Below are 26,795 nucleotides of genomic sequence, written 5' to 3'. Positions count from 1 at the left end.
CCAGTGGGTGAAGACCGCCAAGCGCGGGAAAACCGCCATTTTGTAGGCGGAGGACGAAGACAAGAGCGGGAAGCCGCCATCTTGGGATAAAATAAATTGCAATGATGCCTAAACATGGGAACATTGATACCTTTGATAGCGACATCGAGGATTGGGCCATGTATGTAGAACGCATACAAAATTATTGTAAAGCAAATAAAATCCCAGATGCAGAGAAAGCACTAACTTTATTGAACTTAATGGGTGCAAAGACATACGGGCAATTGAAACACCTTTTATCACCAGATGAACCGACGGATAAGACGTTCGAGGAGATTGTTACTGTCCTGAAAAATCATCTAAACCCCACGCCGCTGATGCTAGCGGAACGATTTAAATTTTACAGCAGAAGGCAGCTGAAGGATGAAAGCAATGCTGAATATTTAATGGAATTGCGTAAGCTAGCAAAGTACTGTCAGTTTGGAACGGGACTGACAGAAGCGCTAAGAGATAAATTTGTGTGTGGATTATTAAAAGAAGATACACAAAAGCGACTGCTCGAGGAGAATGAGCTGACGCTTGAGAAAGCGGTCACTATGGCAGCAGCACACGAAGCCGCAGCAAGAGGCACGGCAGTAATGCAGCTACGGTCACCGGAACTCAGTACAAATAAATTGGGTTTGAGTACTGTAAAATGTTATCATTGTGGAAAGACAACACACGATCAGAACTAGTGTTGGTTTAAAAACCAAGAATGCAGAACGTGTGGCAGGCTTGGCCACATAGCTAAAGTATGCCGGTCAGGAAAGAAGACCAGCAACAAAAAGTCACCGCAAGGAAAATACATAAAGGTGCACAAGGTGACAAAGACCAGTTCGAACGAACAGAAGTCAGATTCAGACGCTAGCAGTAATGAACTGGGTAGCTTAAGAGTACACAACGTTGGTAAGGATGCAGATCTCCAGACAATTTGGGTCACTCTTCAGATAGCAGGAGTCCAAGTAAAGATGGAATTGGACACTGGATCGGCATTGACGGTCATGAATAAGAAAGATTACAAAAGGTTATTCCAACATATTCCCCTACGGGATACGGAGATTATATTGAAAACATACACGGGGCAAAGAGTGTACCCCATCGGAAAGATAGAGGTAAAAGTGGTCCACAAGGGCGAAGAAAGCCAAGTAATGGACTTATATGTGCTACCTGAAGGAGGTCCACCACTACTGGGACGGGAGTGTATTAGGAAAATGAATATGGACTGGCACTCCTTAAAAGCACTAACGGTAGATTCCGGGGAAGCAGATGTCAAACCTAAACGATTGTCCAAAATATTGGATGATGCTAAAGAGGTGTTCCAGCAAGGACTGGGAACACTGAAAGGAATTACGGCAAACATCAAGATTGATGAACATGCACAACCAACATTTTTCAAAGCCAGACCGGTACCCTATGCAATACGACCTACTGTAGAAGCGGAACTGGAAGCGCTAGAACGTTCAGGTGTACTGTCTAAGGTAGATTGGAGTGAGTGGGCTACGCCCATTGTTCCCGTTATGAAACGTCCTTCGAGCAACAAGCCAGGAGAACCAGGGAAGGTTCGCATCTGTGGAGATTTCAAGATCACCGTTAATCCGGTGCTTCACACGGTGCAGTATCCGCTTCCGCAGATTGAGGATATTTTTGCTTCGTTGTCTGGCGGGAAACACTTCACCAAGGTAGACCTGGCGCAGGCGTACTTGCAGATGGAGGTTGAAGAAGAGTCACGCCAGTACCTCACGATCAACACGCATAGATGTTTGTACCGGTATAATAGGCTGGTTTTTGGAGTGGCACCGGCTCCGGCAATTTGGCAGAGGGCCATGGAGCAGGTATTACAGGGAATTCCAGGCACACAATGTTACCTGGACGATATTCTGATTACAGGTGATGGTGATGAAGAACACCTCGCAAACTTGGAACTGGTGCTCAACAGACTGAAAGAGTATGGACTTAGAGTTAATCGGCAGAAATGTGAGTTCTTTCAGAAGCGGATCTCGTACTGTGGTCATGTCATTGACCGGGAGGGACTTCATAAGTCTCCTGACAAGATAGAGGCAGTTGTAAAGGCTCCCGCTCCGGATAATGTCTCTCAGTTGAGGTCGTTTCTGGGATTGATTAACTATTACCATAAGTTTCTACCGAATCTATCCACGGTACTGCACCCACTGAACGCTCTTTTACAGAAGGGGGTACCATGGGAATGGAGCGAAAACTGTAAGAAGGCATTTCGCAAAAGCAAAGAATTGATCACCTCAGAGGAAGTGTTGGCTCACTTCAACCCGACACTGCCTATTCGGTTGGCTTGTGGTGCTTCTCCATATGGTATTGGGGCAGTACTCTCACACAAGTTGCCAAATGGCAGGGAAAGGCCAGTCGCGTTTGCATCCAGATCATTGACCTCCGCTGAGCGCAACTATGCGCAGATCGATAGGGAGGCTCTCAGCCTTGTATGGGGAGTGAAGAAGTTTAATCATTACCTGCAGGGCCAAAAATTCACACTTCTGACAGACCATCAGCCGTTGGTATCCATTTTTAACCCTAAGAAGGGTGTTTCGGTGATGACAGCACAGCGACTCCAGAGATGGTCCCTTTTCCTAGGGGCACATCAATATCAAATAGAATTCAAAGGTACAAAGCAGCATGGCAATGCTGATGGGCTGTCGTGCCTGCCACTACCTGAAGCAGAAGAGACGACGAAAGTTGACCCTGTTGAGTTATTTCATTCGACCATCATCGAGTGTTTACCAGTCACCAATGCAAGTATTGAAAGAGAAACCAGGAACGACCCGACACTGTCCCGAGTTTACGAGGTGACAGTGAAAGGATGGCCAACACATGGTGATCCTCTGTTACCGGCATTCTCGGCAAGGCGAGACCAGCTGTCCGTCTGCCATGGTACTTTGATGCACGGGACAAGAGTGATTATTCCTCCCAAGTTACGGGAAAGAGTTCTAAAGGAACTGCATGAAGGTCATCTGGGGGGAGTTAAGATGAAAAGTCTTGCTAGGGCTTATGTATGGTGGCCGGGCATTGACCAAAAGATAGAGGAGTTGACAAAAAGCTGCGCTGGGTGCCAAAAAAGTGCAAAATGCACCTCCGATCGCACCGCTACACCCATGGGAATGGCCTTCAGCCCCATGGCAACGCGTACATATTGACTTTGCTGGTCCATTCATGGACTCCATGTTCCTAATTGCGGTGGACGCACATTCCAAATGGCCAGAAGTGATCAAGATGAATACCACTACTTCAGAAAAGACAATTGCGGTGTTAAGAACAATATTCGCAAGGAACGGATTGCCAGAACAGATATGTTCTGACAACGGACCACAGTTCGTGTCGGAAGAATTCCAAAAATTCTTAAAGAAGAATGGGGCGAAACATTATACCTCTGCCCCATATCATCCGGCGACAAACGGATTGGCCGAGAGATTTGTCCAAACATTCAAAAAGGCAATAAAGGCCATGAACGATGATCAGATTCCGTTACAACACAAGGTGGACAATTTCCTAATGGCATATCGAAACGCCGCTCATGCAGTGACTAACCAAAGTCCTGCCATGGTGTTTTATAACAGGAGGTTGCGGTCCAGGTTGGACTTGTTAAAACCAAATGTGCGGAGGGAAGTGGAAAACAAACAGTTCCGGCATATTAATAACAAGTCCACTCGAAGTTTCGACGTAGGACAACCAGTGTTGGTAAGGGGCTATGGAAACGAAAAATGGCAGTCCGGAACAATTCGGGCCAGACAAGGACCTCTGATGTACACAGTAGATATTGGTAACAATGTGATAAGGCATCATGCGGGTCAACTGGTAGAATCAAGAGCAAGGGTCGAACCCATGGTTGCGACAGAGACAACTGTGGAAGGCGTTAATGAACCTGAAGCATCTACCTCGGCAGGGACTGTACCTGATGATGACGTCCAATACATAGGAAACCAACAAGAAGAGTCACCTCAGCAACAAGAATCAGAGACCACTGAAAGGCGTTATCCAAACTGAATCAGAAGGCCTCCTGAGAGACTGAACCTTTGAACTGTTTATACCTGAAGTTATATATGTATATATGTTATTATGTTATGTTAAATGGGGATATGACTGTTAAGCTAAAAAGGGAGGATTGTGGTGTATGTAACCTGTTCCACCTTAAGAGAACTTAAGCCTGTTCCACCTTAAGAGATGTACTACTTTCTCTGGCTGCTGTATACGTAATACCGGTGGTGACCACCGGTATATAAGTACTGTGTAGTGATATTGTATTTAGTATAGTCCTGACCTCCAACTAGTAAAGACCTGTTGAACTTTATTCTTGTAGTCTGTGTCAGTAATTAATCTTAATACAACTGGAACACACAGACTTAACAGTTACGCTCGTCAGAAGTTTACGAGCGTGACACAAAAGCTATCGGCCTCTCTAAACCATCAAGGAATTTATGTGACAGTACCGCCCCAATGCCGTAGGGAGACGCATCACACGCCAATCTGATCGGCAGTGCTGGGTTGTAGTGAGCCAATACTTCCCTTGACGTGATCAAGTCCTTACTCTTCTGAAAGGCCCGCTTACAATCATCGCTCCATTTCCATGCTACCCCCGTTCGTAGCAGGGCGTTCAGTGGGTGCAGAATTGTCGACAAATTCGGCAAAAACTTATGGTAGTAATTCACCAATCCAAGGAATGACCTCAGTTGCGACACATTTTCAGGCGCTGGGGCCTTAACAACCGCTTCAATTTTGTCAGGGGACTTATGTAACCCCTCTTCATCAATCACGTGGCCACAATACGATATCTGTTTCTTAAAAAATTCGCACTTGGGGCGGTTGGCTCGCAGCCCATGTTCCCGTAGTCTAGTGAGCACCTGTTCTAGGTTGTTAAGGTGTTCACTGTCATCTTCACCTGTCACAAGGATGTCGTCCAAGTAACACTGACTCCCCGGAATCCCTTGCAGGACTTGTTCCATCACTCTTTGCCATATCGCCGGAGCCGATGCTACTCCGAATACCAATCGATGATACTGGTAAAGACCTTTGTGAGTGTTTATCATGAGATACTTCCTAGAGGATTCTTCAACCTCCATCTGCAAATATGCTTGTGCTAGGTCAATTTTTGTAAAACGCTTCCCTCCAGACAGTGAGGCGAAGATGTCTTCTATCCTTGGAAGAGGATATTGTACTGTGTGAAGGACTGGGTTCACCGTCACCTTGAAATCCCCACAGATGCGAATCTTCCTTGGCTCCCCGGACTTATTGCTTAACGTTTTCTTCATGACAGGAACGATGGGTGTCACCCACTCTCTCCAGTCGACCTTAGACAACACGCCTGCCTTCTCCAGATTCTCCAGCTCTGCCTCGACGGCTGGGCGAATTGCATATGGTACCGGTCTTGCTTTGAAAAACTTGGGAACTGCATTCTCTTCAATTTTTATCGAGGCGGTTACGCCTTTAAGAGTTCCCAGTTCTTGTTGAAATACCTCCTTGGCGTTAGCTAAGATTGTTGACAATCATCCAGGAGTGATGTCTTCATCTCTTTTACCGTCCACCGTCATTGCATGAATGGAGTGCCAATCTAAGTTTATCTTCCTGATCCATTCCCGTCCCAATAACGGTGGTCCACCATTTGGCAGTATGTAGAGATACAATTTCCGTATTTTCTTGCCGTTGTATTCGACAGGCACCCTTATTTTTCCTCTGGGGTATACTTTTTGCCCCGTATACGTCGTCAAGATGATGGATGTCTCTCTCAAGGGTATGTGTGAAAATAGCCGCTCGTAGTCTCATCGATTCATGACGGTTAGTGCTGATCCTGTATCCAATTCCATTTTAACTTGGGACCCTGCTATCGTGAGGGTGACCCAAATGGTTCGGTGATCCTCTTTTGCGATTACATTGTGAAGTTTGAGACAGCTTAGTCTCCTGTTCCCGGATTCACTATCGCTCATCTGGTCTTCGGGACTACTGTCCGTCATCTTTTGTACTTTCTTGTACGGTTCCTTAGTAGCCTTTTTGTTGTCGCTGGTCTTCTTCCCAGACCTGCAAACTCGTGCAATGTGTCCCATCTTCCCGCATTGCCTGCATATTTTGTCTTTGGACCAGCAGTCCTTCTGGTCATGGTTAGTTCTGCCGCAGCGATAACATTTTGCAAATCCCCGTGTCATTTCGTGGGTGCCGTATTCCTGTGGTTTTTGTTGAATTTCTGTAGCTCCCCTGGCTGCTGCTTCATACGATACTGCCACGCTGAAAGCCTTATCTAGCGTCAGCTCTTTCTCTGAGAGTAACTTCTTCTGTGTTCCTTCACTCAGGAGTCCACAGACAAATTTGTCCCATAGGGTATCTGCCAGTCCTGCTCCGAACTGGCAGTGCTTTGATAGCTTGCGTAGTTCCGTAAGGTATTCAGCATTGCTCTCATCTTTATGCTGAGTTCTCCTGTGGAATTTAAATCTTTCTGCTATCAACAGCGGTGCAGTGTTTAGATGTTCCTGTAGGACAGTAACAATTTCGTTAAAACTCTTCGCCTTCGGTTTGGCTGGAGTAATCAGGTCCCGCAATAGGCCGTACATTCTAGCGCCCATTAAGTTTAGCAATATCGATGCCTTTTTCTCCTCCGCTATTTCATTTGCCTCGAAATATACCTCGACTCTTTCCACATACGTGGTCCAGTCCTCTATTGTATTATCAAAAGCAGTGATACAGCCAGTCTTCGGCATCTTGCAAATCTAAAATGGCACCTCCCGCACTTTGCCTTCCTCCCCGATTTAACAAAATGGCGCCTCCCGTGCTTTGCCTTCTTCCCCGCTGATTAAGATGGCACCTCCCGCGCTTTGCCTTCTTCCCCGCTGTTGCTAGCACTGCTTTCTGCGGTTCCCGTTGCAACCTGCAGATCCTCGCGGTTTCTTGCGCGTTTAATATTTCTTTTTTTATTATTTTCCCATGTTGGAACAACCCTGTGGGACTCTTGCCTCCCTCTTCGCAGGTCTATATGCAGCCCGGCTTCGTAGCACCGGCCGCGCCCTGTGTGCTCCACCCTCTCTCTCTCTTCTTCCCGACAACGCTGCTCAGCCCCGTTGCAAACCACCCGCTCGAGTTCGCGACCGCCGCAGCCCAGGAAGGATCAGTGCACTACCTGCCACCAGCCCGATTAGCTGAAGCACCGTCGACAGGAACCAGGCCCCACTTCCGACAGCTTCTCCAGCAATCTTCAACTCCGCAACACAGGGCGGATGCCCACGGTCGACGCCTGTTTCTACTGCCTCTTACTTTCTTTTCTTTCTGGCCTCGACCTCTGCTCACTTCGCTGTAGGAGTGGATCCCAGGAGGTGTTGCAGACTGTAGGTAGGTTCGTATTTGCTCGTCGCCAGTATTACGTCCGTGAATGATTGAGACACGGAGAGCAGGAGTTGAACAAAACACATCTTTACTGATGGAAGTCAATAGTGAAACTGAAAACAACAGAGGCTCACTAGCGCCTTTTATCCAGGGGTGGTCACTGCCGGTACTGCAGTCTGAGACCAGTTATTCTCTTAAAGGTACATACACAACAGATATAATATTTTTAAAAATGTTCCCTCCAAAACTGTCCTAAGGGCAGGTGTGTGCAAGATGTGAATGCTGAAATGTAAACTATTTGCAGGGGATTCAGGAATGGTGACACCATCCTTTACTAAATTGCTTGAAGTTGAACTTATGAATTAAGTAGATACAACTATGGCATGAAATACAAAAAGAAATGGTGCCAATGTCACAAAGATTCGCAGCATTTTTAGAACCCCTCAAATCCAGAATCAGTAGCAGATTCATTGAACAGAGCTTGTATTTCAACATCATCTAAAAGCACATTTGCACTGTAGCCATGACCAGTCGCTGAAGTTCGGGTTCCAACTGTGTCCTACCTGTGTCCCTGATGACCATGTGTGCGGGAAGTGTATCCAGCTGCAGTTACTGGCAGACCGCATTGTGGCACTGGCACTGTGAATGGATACACACTGGAGCATTCGCGATGCTGAGAACATCGTGGATGGCATGTTTAATGAGTTTGTCACACCGTAGGTAAAGGCTGCACAGGCAGGAAGGGAATGGGTGACTGCCAGGCAGAGTAGAAGGCGCAGGCAGGTCATGCAGGGGTCCCCTGTGGCCATCCCCCTCTCAAACACATATACCACTTTGGATATTGTTGAGGGAGATGGCTTATTGGGGGAAGGCAGCAGCAGCCAACATCCTGGCACCATAGGTGGTTGTGCTGCACAGGACAGGAGGAAAAAGAACGGGAGAGCTATAGTGATAGGGGATTCTATTATAAGGTGAATAGATAGGCGTTTCTGCGGCCGCAAATGAGACTGTTGCTTCCCTGGTGCAAGGGTCAAGGATGGCTCGGGGTGGCTGCAGGGCATTCTGGAGGGGGAGGGTGAACAGCCAGTTGTCGTGGTGCATATAGGTACCAACGATATAGGTAAAAAAATGGGATGAGGTCCTAAAAGCTGAATATAGGGAGTTAGGAGGTAAATTAAAAAATAAGACCTCAAAGGTAGTAATCTCAGGATTGCTACCACTGCCACGTGCTAGTCACAGTAGAAATAGAAGGATATTTCAGATGAATACGTGGCTAGAGGAATGGTGCAAGGGGGAGGGATTCAAATTCCTGGGACATTGGAACCAGTGCTGGGGGAGGTGGGACCAGTACAAATTGGACGGTTTGCATCTGGGCAGGAGCGGGACAGATGTCCTTGGGGGAGTGTTTGCTAGTGCTGTTGGGGAGGGTTTAAACTAAAATGGCAGGGGGTTCGGAACCTGTGCAGGGAGACAGAGGATAGGGAAGCATGGTAGAAACAAAAGACAGGAAGGAGAAAAGCAAAAGTGGAAGGCAGAGAAATCAAGGGTGTAAATCAAACAGGGCTACAATAAATAATAATTCTAAAAGGCTTTGTGTCTTAATGCAAGGAGCATTCATAATAAGGTGGATGAATTAGCTGCGCAAATAGATGTAAATGGATATGATATAATTGGGATTATGGAGACATGACTCCAGGGTGACCAAGACTGGGAATTCAACATCCAGGGGTATTCAATATTCAGGAAAGACAGGCAAAAAGCAAAAGGAGGTGGGGTAGCATTGCTGGTTAAAGAGGAGATTAACACAATAGTAAGGAAGGATATTAGTTCTGATGATGTGGAATCTGCATGGGTAGAGCTGAGAAATACCAAGGGGCAGAAAACGTTAGTGGGAGTTGTATACAGACCCCCAAACAGTAATGCTGAGGTTGGGGATAGCATTAAACAGGAAATTAGAGACGTGTGCAATAAGAGCACAGGAGTTATCATGGGTGACTTTAATCTACATAGAGATTGGGCTAACCAAATTAGTAACAATACTGTGGAGGAGGAATTCCTAGAGTGTATACGGGATGGTTTCCTGGACCAATATGTCGAGGAACCATCTTAGACTGGGTAATTTGTAATGAGAAAAGATTAATTAGCAATCTTGTTGTGCGAGGCCCCTTGGGGAGGAGCGATCATAATATGATCGAATTCTTTATTAAGATGGAGGGTGAAGTAGTTGACTCAGAGACTAGGGTCCTGAATTTAAATAAAGGAATCTATGATGGTATGAGGTGCGAGTTGGCTAGGATGGATTGGGGAGCATTACTTAAAGGGTTGACGGTGGATAGGCAATGGCAAACATTTAAAGATCGCATGGCTGAACTACAGAATTTGTTCATCCCTGTTTGGCATAAAAATAAAACAAAAAAGGTGACTCAACCGTGGCTAACAAGGGAAATTAGGGATAGCATAAGTTCCAAGGAGGTGACATATAAATTGGCCAGAAAAAGCAGCAAACCTGAGGATTGGGAGCAGTTTAAGATTCAGCAAAGGAGGACAAAGGGATTAATTAAGAGGGGGGAAATAGAATATGAGAGTAAGCTTGCAGTGAACATAAAAACTGACTGTAAAAGCTTCTATAGATATGTGAAGAGAAAAAGATTGATGAAGTCAAGCGTAGGTCCCTTGCAATCAGAATATGGGGAATTTATAATGGGGATCAAAGAAATGGCCGACCAATTAAATACATACTTTGGTTCTGTCTTCACAAAGGAGGACACAAATAACCTCCCAGAGAGGTCGGGGAACATAGGGTCTAATGAGAGGGAGAAATTGAATGAAATCAGTATTTGTAGGTGAATGGTGTTAGGGAAATTTACGGGATTGAAGGCCGATAAATCCCCAGGGCCTGATAATCTATATCCTAGGGTAATTAAGGAAGTGGCCCTAGAAATAATAGATGCATTGCTGGTCATCTTCCCAAATTCTATAGAATCTGGAACAGGTCCCATGGATTGGAGGATAGCTAATGTAACCCCACTATTTAAAAAAGTTGGTAGAGAGAAAATGGGGAATTATAGACCGGTAAACCTGACATCGGTGGTGGGGAAAATGCTAGAGTCCATTATAAAAGATGTAATAACAGAGCACTTGGAAAACAGTGACAGGATCAGACAAAGTCAACATGGATTTACAAAAGGTAAATCATGCTTGACTAATCTACTGGAATTTTTTGAGGATGTAACTGGTAGAATAGATAATGGAGAACCAGTGGATGTGGTGTATTTGGACTTTCAGAAGGCTTTCGATAAGGTCCCGCATAAGAGATTAGCGTGCAAATTTAAAGCACATGGGATTGGGTGTAAGGTACTGACTTGGATAGAGAACTAGTTGGCAGACAGGAAGCAAAGAGTTGAAATAAACGGGTCTTTTTCCGAGTGGCAGGCAGTGACTAGTGGGGTACCGCAGGGATCGGTGCTAGGACCCCAGCTTTTCACAATATATATTAATGATCTAGGCGAGGGAACTAGATGAAATATCTCCAAGTTTGCAGATGACACAAAGCTGGGTGGGCGTGTGTGCTGTGAAGTGGATGCAGAGAAACTCCAGTATGATTTGGACAGGTTGGGTTGTGACGGAATAAGCCATATAACCTATTCAGAAAAATACACCATTCTATGAAAGAATTCTGGCCTTATGAAAACATGACAAACTGGGTTTGGAAATCTGGAAGCCTCAACAATCTAAAGTTGTAACAGCATACAGGCTATTGAGATAAGATAGTTGTTGACACTGAATCAATAACATTATTGAAACAGAAGGTTAAAGGCTCCTGACAGTCTAAATCTTTGGGAACAAACAATAGATCACCCTGGTTAAGGTGTTCTAATTTACACTTCGTAAAGAGGCACAAACAGAAGGCCTCAGTAAAATTGACATCAAATGAAATGCACCTGTTGTTACACCGTTTTTATGGTAAGCTTAGAATACCTAGAGGAGAGACACAATTCTGTATTACTACCAGCTGAGGTGACTAAGAATTGCAGAAGTCAGCAGGAAAATGACTTGCGATAATTAGCTTACATCAGCAGAAAACTTTAAAGGGAATACCACTGGAAAAGGGTATAAATATTGAACTCTCAAATAGGATAATAGACTCGCTGTAAAGGGGCAAAGCAATTCTCGGCTTCAGAGACAGCTCTGTAAATCTACAACTCTTTGTATCTTAGGGATCAAAGGTACTATATTTGATTTTGGTGGATATCCTGAATAAGACTAAGAACTGTATAACTTTGCGAAGTTAAGATTGAGAATAAGGATCTCTGATAATAAGATTGTAAAGCTTTCACTTTTTGGAACTGTTAATGTTGCGATTGACTCACCAACTGTAAAATACATGTAATTTCTTTAATAAATCTATATATTTTTAGAATTGTCTCACATAATACTTCTGTATCAAGCTCGCGAACTCAATCTCTGTATTCTCTTTGGTGAGGAATTTCAGAATTCTGGGGGAGTGTTCCGGACCCTCATAATATCCGGAACATTACAGACTAGCTAAACTTATTAAAAGTGCTATCTGGAGGACGGTAACATTTTCAGGTTGTTCCTTTCCTTTAGGGAGAGATGGTCCAGACCTTTAGACCCAATTAAGCGTCTTTAGGATTCGGCTAACTCAAACTTTAATTGCAGGTGAACGTCTGAGAAATATGCCTGATCCAGGGTAGCCCTAAAGGGGCTAGGACTAGTAATTGTTCCTTCAGTGTGATTGGGCAGATGCATGATAATGTGGATAAATGCGAGGTTATCTACTTTGGTGGCAAAAACAGGAAGACAGATTATTATCTGAACGGCAATAGATTGGGAAATAGAGAAGTGCAATGAGACCTGGGTGTCCTTGTGCACCAGTCGCTGAAGGTAAGCAAGCAGGTGCAACAGGTGGTTAAGAAGGCAAATGGTATGTTGGCCTTCATAGCGAGAGGATTCGAGTACAGAAGCAAGGATATCTTGCTGCAGTTGTAAAGGGCCTTAGTGAGACCATACCTTGAGTATTGTGTGCAGTTTTGGTCGGCTTATCTGAGGAAGGATGTTCTTGCCATAGAGGGAGTGGAGCGAAGATTCACCAGACTGATACCTGGGATGGCAGGAATGACGTATGAAGAGAGATTGGATCTCATTGAATCTTATAAAATTCTAACAGGGCTAGACAGACTAGATGCAGGAAGGATGTACCCTATGGCAGGGGAGTCCAGAACCAGGAGTCACAGTCTAAGGATAAGGGGTAAGCCATTTAGGACTGAGATGAGGAGGAATTTCTTCACCCAGAGAGTGGTGAACCTGTGGAATTCTCTACCACAGAAGGCAGTTGAGGCCAATTCATTAAATATATTCAAGAAGCAGTTAGATATATTTCTTAAGGCTAAAGGGATCAAGGGATATGGGGAGAAAGCAGGGACAGGGTACTGAATTTGGATGATCAGCCATGATCTCATTAAATGGCGGAACGGGCTCGAGGGGCCGAATGGCCTACTCCTGCTCCTATCTTCTATGTTTCTATGTTTCTATGTTTCCAACCAACCAGAAATAATCCTGTTAACAGTGCTTGTCTCCTGCCTGGCTCGAATTTAACAGTTCTATTTAGGAGAGACTATATGCTTGCCTGGATACATGAATGGCCACATATTTAAAATTTAAAGAGCGGGGAGAGTAGAATCCTGTTCTGCAAATGCTTAAATTAAGTTGAGGCAGGTTTATAAAGTGTCCAGGGAGGCTCCCTTTATACCAATGAGAAACTGGTACAGTAATGCAATTGTGCCCTTAGTTTTCATAGCGTTGTCAGTGTCATCGCCTACCTGGTCAAGTTGAGGCTCGTCTTCTTCCCACAAGTGGTGGGCATCATTCTTCTTTGGTGAAGCCTGCCCTATTTAGCATCCCTCCAGTTACTCTTCTTCCTCCAAAAGACATAACTACAGGGTGATTCCCACCGGGAATTCATTGTTCCAATATTGTGGATGTTTCAAGCAAAATGGCAGTGCAAGTTCATTTGGTCCAAAACCTACTGATCAAGTAAGTAGAAACAGGAGAGAAACCAAATTTAAAAAAAGTTCAGAGACAGTCTGAAAATGCTGCTGCAAATCTTAGGATTTGGCTTTTTAAATTTACTTTCTTAAACAATACAAGCCTTGATGCCCATTTTATATCATGGGTTGATAAGAAGCACTGTGCTAAGTGTACACACTAGGAAATCGCCTGGATGTCTGAATTACATCATCAGGGCCTAATTTTAATATAATAAGGTACAAAACCCAATAAAATTGAATGGGGTAGTATATGGATGAAAATCCAGCATAACAGGTCTCTGGCTATTTTCCACTTAGTTATGCCCATACCATAAGTGATCAAAAAATGTATCTTTTAGCTTTAATTTTGAGTTCAGTCATGTTGACCCAAACTCTTCCTTGCTGACCCTCACTGACTGACCCCAACAAGCTCTCCCTCAACTCCTGAAAGGCTGTTGACCATCTGCGCTCAGCCACTTATTTTCTCTCCAGTTTTCTTCTGGAATCTTGTTAAAGCCACATGTTAGTTTTTTCCATCTGGAAATAGGGGCCTAGGAATTTGGCTTCATAAAGTCTGATTTTTTGGCGCTACGGGTGCCATTTTGTGTCTGGTGCATCTAGTGCAGGCCACACTGGATGCCATTCTGTTGAAGTTGTTTGCAGTGGTGCAGGGAGTGTGTGCCAGAAGTACGCAGAGTACACAGATTGTGATGTCAATCAGCTGATTTGACACCAGCACTGCCATTTTTAACCTCAGCTCTCTGCTAATGACCTCTCTTAAGCGGCAGTGGCGAGAGGATAAAGAGCGGCCCAAGAGCGGACCTGAATTAAAGCAGCGGCAGCGGTGAAAGGATAAAGAGCAGCCCGAGAGCGGACCTGAATTTAATCAGCGGCAGCGGCGAGGGGATAAAGAGCGGCCCGAGAGCGGACCAGAATTAAAGCTGTGGCAGCGACGAAATGATAAAGAGCGGTCCGAGAGCGGACTTGAATTAAAGCAGCGGCATCTGCGAGAAGATGAAAAACGGCCCAAGAGCGGACCAGAATTAAAGCAGCGGCAGTGGCAGCGGCGAGAGGGTAAAGAGTGGCCCGAGAGTGGACTTGAATTAAAGCAGCGGCAGCAGCGAGGCTTCAATTCAAAAACAACAAACAAAAATCAAAGAGTGACGTCACAGAAGAGCAGGTAGGTGATTGGTTGGTGAGTATTAGGGAAGGGGGTTAAATTAAAAGCTGAGAAACAGTAGCTTGCTAGTACTTATTAAATTAATAACTTAAACTAGATAAAATAATCAAACAATAAAACTAAAATATCGATTGAATAAAAGCTTTAACTAATTAATTAATAAATAAAACAAGGTTAGAGGTGGCAGGGCAGGTGGTGTGTCGTAACTACAGCATGTGGGAGTTTGTGGAGAGCATCGCGATCCACAGCAACCGAATATGATGGGAATTGATGTCAGCGCCTGGTCACAAAGCCATTTGCGCTTTTAGCGCCCCCTGGGGGCACTAACGGCGCAAAGGCACCCAATTTCACCCACGTTGTTCCAGGAGGTAGTCACACCCTTTAGGTTAAGTAGTACTTTAGAGTTCATCAGTGGTCAGGGACAGAAGGGTGTGACTGCAAGTCAGGAAGGTATGGGGACCTAGGATGTAGTGATGGAGGAGCATCAGCCCCGGACCTTGTAAAACAGGTACGAGATATTTGCTACATTGGATGAGGAAAAGGACTACAGGGAGGATGGGCAAACTGACCATGGCACCGTGGTATGGGGGCCATCCAAGCGGGGGGAGAAGGAATGAATGAGGTAGTGGTAGGGGACAGTATAGTCAGGGGGATAGATACTGTTCTCTGCAGCCGTGAAAGAGAGTCCCGAAGGCTGTGTTGCCGGCCCAGTGCTAGGGTTAAGGACAGCTCCTCGCGGCTGGAGAACAACTTGGAGTTGAAGGGGGAGGATCCAGTTGTCGTGGTCCATGTAGGAACCAACAACATAGGTAGAACTAAGAATGAGGTCCTGCTGAGGGAGTTTGAGGAGCTCGGGTTTAAATTAATAAGCAGAACCTCAAAGGTAATAATCTCTGGATTACTACCTGAACCACGCGGAAATTGGCATAGGGTCAAGCAGATCAGAGAGTTAAATGTGTGGCTCAAAGAGTGGTGTGGGAAAAAGGGGTTTCGATTCATGGGGCACTGGCACCAGTACTGGGGAAAGAGGGAACTGTATCGTTGGGATGGGCTTCACTTAAACTGGGCTGGGACCAGCGTCCTGGCAAATCGAATAACTAGTGCTGTAGAGAGGGTTTTAAACTAAAGGGGGAGGGGTCAGGTGAGGGGAAATTTAGAAATCTAAAGAGAAAGGTCAAGGCAATAGAGCAGCGTAGCGATTTGGGTAAAAATAAGCAGAGTGTGACAAGAAGGGACAGAGAGTTTAGCAGTAGCAGTGCAGCAGAGAATAAGGTCATAGCAGGGAATAATGGTACAGGTACACTATCCCTTATTCGAAAGCCTTGGGACCAGCTGAGTTTCGGTTTTCGGAATTTTTCGGATTTCAGAAGGTATTATTATAAGACTGGGAAATTTGTGGGGGGTCGGGGTCGGTGGGGGGTCGGGGTCGGGGTCAGGGGTGGGGGTCGGCCGGGGGGGTCGGGTCGGCCGGGGGGTCGGGGGTGGGGGTCGGCGGGGGGTCGGGGGTGGTGGTCGGCGGGGGGGGTCGGCGGGGGGGGTCGGCGGGGGGTCGGGGGGAGAAAAGAATATCGGACGGGCCGCGGTTCGGGTCGGGGGGGTCGGGTCGGGTGGGGGGGGGATAAAAGAATATCGGACGGGTCGGGGGTCGGGTGGGAGGTGGAGAAAAGAATATTGGACGGGTCAGGGGTCGGGTGGGGAGGGGAGGGGAGAAAAGAATATCGGACGGGTCGGGGGTCGGGTCGGGTGGGGGGTGGAGAAAAGAATATCAGATGGGTCGGGGGTCGGGTGGGGGGTGGAGAAAAGAATATCGGACGGGCCGCTGCAGCTATTGGACGGGCCGCTGTATTGTTGGGTTCACTCTCCCGGTATCTCCTTCACACTGCCTGGCTCGGCCTGCAATCTCCTACCCAGGAGGGAACTCTGTGACCCTCTGCCCTGCTCAGTGTAAGTCGTGCGCCACTCTGGTCATGTCGTGCACACGACTTACGCTGAACGAAAAAACTTTCGGTATTTAGAGGTTTTCGGAAGTTCGGATAAAGGATAGTCTACCTGTAAAATGTTTTAATTAAAGGCTCTTTATCTGAATGCACAAAGCATTCACAACAAGATATATGAACTAGTGGCACAAATAGAGATTGCCATGAATCATATCATGACTCATGAAGTAACACTGGGCGGCCAGCTGGTGGCGCCATTCAAGGAGTATAAATACTCAGGCATGGGCCCAGCTTGCTCAGGGTGTTTCTATAACCAGGAACTAGTGATTGTAACTAGAAATCTCATGGTTTTGAAACAGTTGATTAAAGCCTTGTTTTATACTCAAACCAAGCGCTCGGTAGTCTTTTTACATCAGAGATAAATTAGTTTGATCTAATAGCCATTACGGAGATGTGGTTGCAAGGTGACCAAGGTTGGGAACTAAATGTTCCAGGGTACTTGGCCTTTCAAAAAGACAGGCAGAATGGAAAAGGGGGGGGGTGGGGGTTAGCCCTGATAATAAAGGATGACTTAAGGACAGTAGAGAGAAAGGATCTTGGCTCGGAAGATCAGGAAGTATAATCAGTATGGGTGGAGATAAGCAATAACAAGGGTCAGAAAACACTGGTGGGAGTAGTACATAGGCCCCCGAACAATAGTTAAGCCATTGGACAGAATATTAATTAAGAAATAATAGGAGCTTGTAATAAAGGTAATGCAATAATCGTGGGGGGACTTTACTTTTCACATAGATTGGACAAATCAAATTAGCAAAGGTAGCCTGGAGGACGAGTTCATGAAATGCATTTTGGATAGTTTCCTGGAAAAATATGTCATGGAACCAACCAGGGAACAGGATATTTTTGATTGTATATTGTGTAATGAGACAGGGTTAATTAGCAACCTCATAGTAAAGGATCCTCTGGGGCAGAGCGATCATAATATGATGGAATTTCACGTTAAGTTTGAGAGTGACTTGCCTAAATCCGAAACTAGAGTCTTAAACTTAAATAAAGCCAAATACATAGGTTTGACAGGCGAGCTGGCTAAGGTATATTGGAAAAGTAGATTAAAAGGTATGGCCATAGATAAGCAGTGGCTAGCATTTAAATAAATATTTCATAATTCTCAACAAAAATACATTCCGTTGAGAAACAAAAACTCCACGGGAAAAGTGATCCATCCATGGCTAACTAAAGAAGTTAAGGGTAGCATTAGCTTGAAAGCAGAAGCCAATAATGTTGCGACGATAATAGGAAGCCTAAGGATTGGGAGAGTTTCAGAAACCAGCAAAGGATGACCAAAAAATTGATCAAAAGGGAAAAAATAGAAAATGAGAGAAAACTAACAAGAAATATAAAAACAGATTGTACAAGTATGTAAAAGGAAGAGCGTAACAAAAGTAAACATTGGTCCCTTAGAGGCTGAGACAGGAGAAATTATTATGGGGAATAAGGAAATGGCAGAAATGCTAAACAAATATTTTGTACCTGTCTTCACAGTAGAAGACACAAAAAGCATACCAAAATGGTGGGGAATCAAGGGTCTAATGAGGGTGAGGAACTTAACGTAGTTAATATGTATGGAAAAAGTACTAGAGAAACTAATGGGACTAAAAGCTGACAAATCCCCTGGACCTGATGACCTATATCCTAGGGTTCTAAAAGAGGTGGCTGAAGAGATAGTGGATGCATTGGTTTTCATCTTCCAAAATTCCCTAGATTCTGGAATGGTCCCAGCGGATTGATAGGTAGCAAATGTAACATCACTATTCAAGAAAGGAGGGAGAGAGATAATAGGGAACTACAGGCCAGTTAGCCTGACATCAGTCTTTGGGAAAATGTTGGAATCCATTGTTAAGGAAGTGGTATCAGGGCACTTAGAAAATCATAACATGATTAGGCAGCGTCAACATGGTTGAAAAATTTATTAGAGGTTTTTGAGAACGTAACTAGCAGGGTAGATAAAGGGGAACCAGTGGGTGTAGCATATTTGGATTTCCAAAAGGCATTCAATAAGGTACCACATAAAAGGTTATTACACAAGATAAAGGCTCATGGGGTTGGGGGTAATATAGTAGCATGGATAGAGGATTGGTTAACAGACAAAAAATGGGCAGGATTGGTTAACAGACAGTAGGGATAAATGGGTCTTTTTCAAGTTGGTAGGCTGTAACTAGTGGGGTGAGGTAAGGATCAGTGCTGGGGCCTCAGCTATTTACAAGCTATATTAATGACCTAGATGAAGGGACCGAATGTAATGTATCCAAGTTTGCTGATGATACAAAGTTAGGTGGGACAGTAAGCTATGAGGAGAACACAAAGAGTCTTCAAAGGGATATTGTACTGGCCGTGCTAGACGTGCTCCTATCTAGTTATCCAGCAAGTTAAACACTTATTCAAAAATAATTCTTCGTGAAGCCATTTGCTGTTTTGAAGCTTTACTTGAACAAATTTGTGAAACTGTAAACAAAGACAAAGTATGTTTTGTACATAACTGAGTACTATACATTCGATATTACATAAGATATAAACATATTTACAACAGTAGAATAGACTAATTGTATAACTAACTAACATTTGGACTCACTTCTGTAACTATCAAATATTAACCTTTTATAAACATAGTGTTATCAAAATACTACTCTGACAACGTTGCTATTATGCTAAGAAACAAAGATACTCACAGATATTGCGCTTGGCCTAACATATGAAATCAGATTACATTGGATTGTGAAACCCTTATGGAATCCTCCATTACTGCCAGGTTCTTCCTGGAATTCTGCTTCCTGTGTTACACAGGAAGAAAGGTACGAAGGTCAAATGACCTCTCACAGGAAGAAAGGAACAAAGGTCAAATGACCTCACACAGGAAGAAAGGTAGAAAGGTCAGATGACCTTTCCAGCATACAAACTGCTAACACAATAACCACCACCAGAGGGTGCTATCTGCATATAAAATGTTCACTGCATGTAAAAAGTCCATTGGTTCAGAACAGATATAGATAGACTAAGTGAGTGGGCAGTAAAGTGGCAGATGGAGTGTAATGTAGGGAAATGTGAGGTTATTCACTTTGGCAGGAAGCATAGAAAAACAGAATATTTTTTAAATGGTGAGAAACTTTTATTTGTTGATGTTCAGAGAGATTTAGGTGTCCTCGTGCAAGAAACACAGAAAGCTAACATGCAGGTACAGCAAGCGATAATGAAGGCAAATGGCATGTTGGCCTTTATTGCAAGGGGGTTGGAGTATAAGAGTAAGGAAGTCTTGCTACAACTGTACAGGGCCTTGGTGAGACCACACCTGGAGTACTGAGCACAGTTTTGGTCTCTTTATCTAAGGAAGGATATACTTGCCTTGGAGGTGGTACAATGAAGGTTCACGAGATCGATTCCTGGGATGAGAGGGCTGTCCTATGATGAGAGATTGTGTAGAATGGGCCTATATTCTCTGGGGTTTAGAAGAATGAGAGGTGATCTCATTGAAACATACAAGATTCTGAAGGGGGTTGACAGGGTAGATGCTGAGAGGTTGTTTCCCTTGGCTGGTGTGTCTAGAACTAAGGGGCATAGTCTCAGGATAAGGGGTAGGCCATTTAAAACCGAGATAGATAGATTTTTGGACTCTAGGGGAATCAAGGGATATGGGGATCGGGCGGGAAAGTGGAGTTGAGATCGATGATCAGCCATGATCTTATTGAATGGCGAAGGAGGCTCGAGGGGCCATATTGCCTACTCCTGCTCCTATTTCTTGTGTTCTTATGTTCTTAACCTCCCACAGCTGAACATGCATTCAGCAGCAGGAAGTACCCCCCACCAGTGCTATTTAAAGGGATCATCACCTGCTTTCAGGTTAATTGCCCTTTGATTTGTACTGGCTCTTGGTGAATTTGTAGAGGTGTTTCTTGGTTTATTGTCTTCTTTGAAGTTGCTGAAGTGTCCAGGGTTTGGCGTGGCAGCTTATTTCAAGGCTTCTACTCAGGCCAGTTGCTCCCAGACATGGGTGCAGTACTTTGTATGTCCCTTGGCCTGCAGCATGACAGGAAGAATGAGCAGAGGCAGCACAGAACAAGACAAGCTGCTAGAAGAGGGAGGAGGAGGAGGGGCGACGGACTCTCAGCAGGAGCTCATACCCACCCAAGGTCTTTAGGGAGCAATTGTCCTCTCTCAACCTCAGCGAGGAACAGTGCATGTGCTATCTCCACTTCAGTAAGGAGGTGCTCGCTGAAATATGCCACCTGTTGCAGGCAGACCTGCAGCCTCAGAGTAGGGTGAGGACAGCATTTCCAGTGGTTGTGAGGGTGAGCATTGCCATGAATTTTTATGCACTGGGCTCCTTCCAGGCTAGAGTAGGCAACATTTGCAACATCTCACAGTTCGTTGTTCACTGTTCCTTAAGGGAGGTCAATGAGGCTCTGTAGGCAAAGAGCGGTGAATACATTTTATTCTCACTTTCCAGAGAGAAGCAGGCAGAGCAAGCACGTGGCTTCACCAGGATAGCAGGCTTCCCCATGAGGCAGGGTGCCATTGACTGCGCACATGTTGCTTTGTGGGCACTGAATGTGAACTCGGAGATGTACTGCAACCGAAAGGGATTCCATTCCCTCGATATCCAGCTGGTGTACGACCATACTCAGTGCATCATGCAGATCAATGTTCAGTATCCTGGCAGCAGCCAGGATGCTTTCATTCAGTGGCAGTCCGCTGTACCATCTGCATTTGATCCACCATGACAAACCAGAGGGTGGCTACTGTGGCGACAAGGGCTGTCTGCTAAGCGGCTGGTTCATGACTCTAGTGAACAACACAACTACACGTGGGCAGCATGCATACAACAAAAGCCATACTGCCACACAGAATGAGATCGAGCAGACCATGGGGGTCCTTAGGAAATGCTTCCTCAGCCTGGACTGCTCTGGAGGAGCCCTGCAGTACTCGCCAGAGCGCGTCTCAAAATTTGTTGTTGTATCCTGCATGTTGCACAACCTTGCCATCATTAGGGCACAGCACTTGCCACCAGGTATATGGCGAAGACCTGAGGAGGGGCAGGAGGAGGAGGAGGTAGAGGCAACCAAGACAGTCCCTTTCTGGCCTAGCTGCCAGTGATCAACTGATCCAACTGCGGTAACAGTGAACGCAACCCCAATTCCCCATTCACCCACAGTCCCACACCTTACCTTCCCCCTGTTATGGACCATCACAGTGTCTTCCTGGCCACAATGCTACAATAAAAGCCACCACAAAAGAAATATTCCAAACCAACTTTATATATCAATCCATCTAATATTACATAACAAAAAGTCAACTACTCACCCTGTGCATTCCCTCAGTGCCTTTTCATGTCTTAGTGCTCCTATGCAGTGCTGCCCCAGTGGCTGCAGCATGGCTGGTGGAAGGCTGCTGACTTTCAGTGGAGGAGATTGCAGATGGCCTTGCAGGATGACTTTGAGCAGCTCTGGGCCTAAAAGGCCCGGCTTTAGACTGTACCGCTTCGGCATGGGCGGCAGCAGTCTGGGCTGGCTGGCTGACAGGCAACAGCAAGGGAACTGGCTGAGTGGCAGTAGTGTAATGACAAATGCTGTCATCCTGAGAGAGGACAGCAGGTTCGTGCTCCACGGAGCCACTGCCACTCCCCTGGGGCAGGGCCTCAACAATCCTCGTAATCTGTTGGAGGACAGATGGCTAGACTGCTGTGATACCCTGCAGGCCCCTTTCAACACTGGTAACCGCAGCCACAATGGCAGCAGTTTGTGCTTGTGCAAGCTGCGTTTGCATCGCAACAAGCTGAGCTTGCATAACTTCAGTCTTAGCTTCCACAGCAGCACTCAGATGTTGGGAGGCTTCTGCTTGTGCTGCAATGGAAGCTGAGACATCGACCATTAGATGCTTAATCACAGTTGGGTCCACAAGTGCATTAATGGATCTGCCCATCACTTCCATGCTGGAAAGGATGGGCTCAAAGCGCTGCGCAAAGCCCTGTGCAAGGTTGATGCTGGACTCCTCCATGCCCCTTGACATTGCATTCAGTCTTTCTGGCAGGCCTGCCAATGCACCAAACATTTCATTGTGCATACCCATCAGCCTTCGTCTGTAGGCTGCCCCATCAAGGTCCTCATCTGAGTGCTGCGCAGCAGAATTTACCATCCAGGGAGCTGGCACCTGCGCTACCCTTTCCCCCACCCTGACTGCAGCCCACTCATGCCCAGTGACTCACCATATGCAGATCCTCCCTCTATGCTACCCTCTCAAGTACGCACATTGTCAGTATCTGCGCTGCTAGTGTGAGATCAAGTAATGGTATTTCTTCTTCCTCAGTGTCTTATTCTTCTTTCACCACTGCCTGCCCAGGTTGGAGTTCTTGGGTGTCTGAAAGGAGAAAGGCACAAGGGTAGGGTTTGGTGAGTGGGAGGTGGGGGACAGGGGAAAGCAAGAGGTGCACACTTACATCATGTGCAGCTTGTAAATCAGAAAATTTGTGGGATGAGGGGGAAGTGGAATGTGAGAAGGAATATTAGATATGAGCATAACGTCATCTTCAATAATTTCAGCCCCGCCACTGACCACGGGCTCAGTCACGGTCGCTCCAATAATGGCGAGCACCGTCTCCTCGAGTGCGCCTCTCCCCCTCCAGTTAGCTGCTGCTGCCTGCAATTGTGCGCCACTTCTCCTGCAAGAGGGAGCGAAGTGTGTCAGTGAGTGTGGTGCAATGTGTTTGGGTGATGTGCCTGTCATGGTTGAATAGCTGGCAGTGTGTACAAGCTGTGAGACGTGGGTGTGAGGCTTGAAGCAGTGGTAAGTGTATGAGGGTGAGTTGGAGCATATGTATGTGAGGTATGAGTGGTGGTTAATAGAGATTGTTGGTAGGTGAGTAATGGGGTTATGATGCATTGAGCAGCGTGTGAGGCTCAGGGTGCATTGGTGAGATATGGCATTTGAAGATGCATTCACTGACCTTGACCACTCATGTGAGGTCATTGAATTTTTTTCGGCACTGCATCCAGGTCCTCGGAGCAACACTGCTGGCATTTACCTCCACGGCTATCTGCTCCCACTGCCTTTGCAGTTTTTGTCTGGAAGGCCTCCTGGCCCCCTACAGATTCAAAACCTCTCTCCTCCTGTCCACCTCCTGCACTAAGGCCACCAGTGTTATGTCAGAGAACCTTGCTGCCCTCTCTCTGGCATGCTGTGCCTTTCCTGTTTCTTTGCCAGGTCAAACTCACTATGGAATGATTTTTAGCAGCTGCTCTCCTTTAAAGCAGGCTGGCTTTCAGAAGTGCAGGCTAGCTTTAATTGCTACTAGCCTCACACGAACCTGGGACCCCTGCTGAGCATGCAGCCAATCAGCAGCACATTCAGTGCTGGATTGCAAACTGCAATCGTATAAGTTACCAGGTAGCACAAAGTTTGTGTTTGGCTGCATCGGAACGAAAGGATGCGGTTTAATTGAGCACCGCAATCCCTGCTTCCATTTTCAGAGGCAATCAGATTTTTGATCTAAGGTACGGTAGCCAAGTGGTTATGGTGCTGGACGAGCAATCCAGAAGTGATGTGTTCAAATCCCATGAATGGTAAGTTTTGAAACTGAATTCAATAAAATCGTGTAAACTTGTGGGGCAGCACCAGAAAAAATTACCATGAGAGTGGTCAGATTGTTGTAAAAGCCCAACTGGTTTTAGAAGGAAAAGAACTTGACATCCCTACAGGTGCTCCAGTCCCACAATATGTGGTTGACTCTTAATACCTTCAGCGAGGAATGGGCTATAAATGCTGCTGGTATCAACCACACCCCAAGAACAAATTTAAAAAATCCAGTGACTCTATTATCATACATCCCAGTGTACTCAACTATTTGAAGCTTCTCTATTGCACTGTTTAATGCTCACATGATTAAACATTTTTCCCATTAATTTCCACAGGGATTATTGGAACATAGGAACAGGAGTAGGCCATTCAGCCCCTCGAGCCTGTACTGCCATTCAATGAGATCATGGCTGATCTGCGACCTAATTCCATATACCCGCCTTTGGCCCATATCCCTTAATACCTTTGGTTAACAAAAATCTATCAATCTCAGATTTAAAATTAACAATTGATCTAGCATCAATTGCCGTTTGTGGAGGAGAGTTCCAAACTTCTACCACCCTTTGTGTGTAGAAATGTTTCCTAATTTCACTCCTGAAAGGTCTGGCTCCAATATTTAGACTATGACCCCTAGTCCTAAACTCCCCAACCAGCGGAAATATCTGCCCTATCTGTTCCCCTTAATATCTTGAAAACTTCAATCAAATCACCCCTTAACCTTCTAAATTCTAGGGAATATAAGCCTAGTTTGTGTAATCTCTCCTCGTAATTTAACCCTTGGAGTCCGGGTATCATTCTGGTAAACCTACGCTGCACTCCCTCCAAGGCCAATATATCCTTCCTAAGTTGTGGTGCCCAGAACTGCTCACAGCACTCCAGGTGTGGTCTAACCAGGGTTTTGTATAGCTGCAGCATAACTTCTACCCCCTTGTATTCTAATCCTCCAGATACAAAGGCCAGCATTCAGTTAGCCTTTTTCATTATTTTCTGTATCTGTTCATGACATTTTAATGATCTATGTACCTGGACCCCCCAAGTCTCTTTGGACCTCCACTGATTTTAGATTTTCACCATTTTGAAGGTACCCTGTTCTATCCTTTTTAGGTGCAAATTGGATGACCTCTCATTTGCCTACATTGAAATCCATTTGCCACAGTTTTGCCCATTCGCTTAATCTGCCGGTATCCCTTTGTAATTTTATGCTTTCATCTACACTGCCTACTATGCTGCCTTGAAGGGATAATTACAGTCCTAGCCATTTTGGGCTATTCCAGATCAGGCGTATTCCCCAGACATTCACCTTCAACTTAAGTTAGAGATAGCCGAATTCCATAAGATGCTTAAATGGGTCTAAAGGTTCAGGCTATCTCTCCCTAAAGGAAAGGAATGACTAAAGATGTTACTGTCCTCCGGATAATACTTTTAATAAGTTGAACTAGACTGTAACCTTCCGGATATTATGAGGGTCTGGAATACCCCCCAGATTTATGCAACTTCTTACAAAAGAGTGTACAGAATTTATGGGTTCGCGAGTCTATACAGATTCACTCTTTGAGACAATTCTAGAAATATATAGGTTTATTTAAGAGCTGGCATTCAGATAACATCTGTTGAATCAGTCGCAACATTAACAATTCAAAGTACAATTAGCTTACATTTCTTATTTCTCAGAGATCCTTATTCTCAAATCTTTACTTCATTATATTTCTTATTTCTTATTTCTAAATCCACAACATCGTTACATTTCTTATTTCTTATTTCTAAATCCAGAACATCGTTACATTTCTTATTTCTTATTTCTAAATCCTTATATTTCTTATTTCTTATTTCTAAATCCAGAACCTCCACCAAAAATCAATCACTTTGATTTACCCGAGACTCATAGTTAAAAACTTACAGAGATGCCTCTGGAAAGTTGAGAAACGCCCTGCCCGTTTAGCGTGTTCTGACTTTCTGTTAAAAAAGGTCTTATTTTTATACCCTTTTGGCTTTGGTTTCTTCTTTGATGTTCTCTGCTGATGTCAACTAATTGTCTTTATTGATCCCTCTGTTTGAATGCTTTCTATGTTACTATAAATTCAACTATTGCATGCATAATTATTTCTCTACTTTTAGGTGTTCCAAAAACCATCATAAAAACAATGACAGCTATGGTTTCTGTTTGATGTATTTCTTACCGAAGATCCTTAATATTGGCTTTACTGCTTTTTTGCAGACATTGTGTCTTTCCTTATTCTCCATGTTCAATACAAACACAATGCAATTGCTTAGTGTCTCTATTGAAGTTATATCTTCAAAGCCTTCTTGTTGGTATGGTTTTTACTATATCTAAATCAAAACCACTTTAACTGTGTGTTTACTTGTTTTCTAGCTATCTCAATTGGTTGCATATTTAATCTTATGGTTCCTGTTTTCCAAGTTTAACATAAAACTATTTGACCAGCAGATGTTTCTTTTCTTGATGTCAAGTTTCAAAGGCACATGCCTCTTTTAATGTTTGTATTTCTGTTTTATCATGTCAGCTCTTCACACTTCACTTGGGTCTTCCATTCTGTTACACCCAAACTCTAGACTCTTCGGAAGCATCAATGGTTTGCTTCGATCTTTCATTGTTTTAGAATATTTAACTAATTCCCATTTCAAAGCTTGTTTACAGCTTTGTTATCA

This window comes from Somniosus microcephalus, chromosome 11, assembly GCF_052327205.1.
Source record: "Somniosus microcephalus isolate GS21.2 chromosome 11, FLI_Smic_1.0, whole genome shotgun sequence".
In the NCBI taxonomy this organism is placed as follows: domain Eukaryota; kingdom Metazoa; phylum Chordata; class Chondrichthyes; order Squaliformes; family Somniosidae; genus Somniosus; species Somniosus microcephalus.
This window is presented reverse-complemented; position numbering follows the sequence as displayed.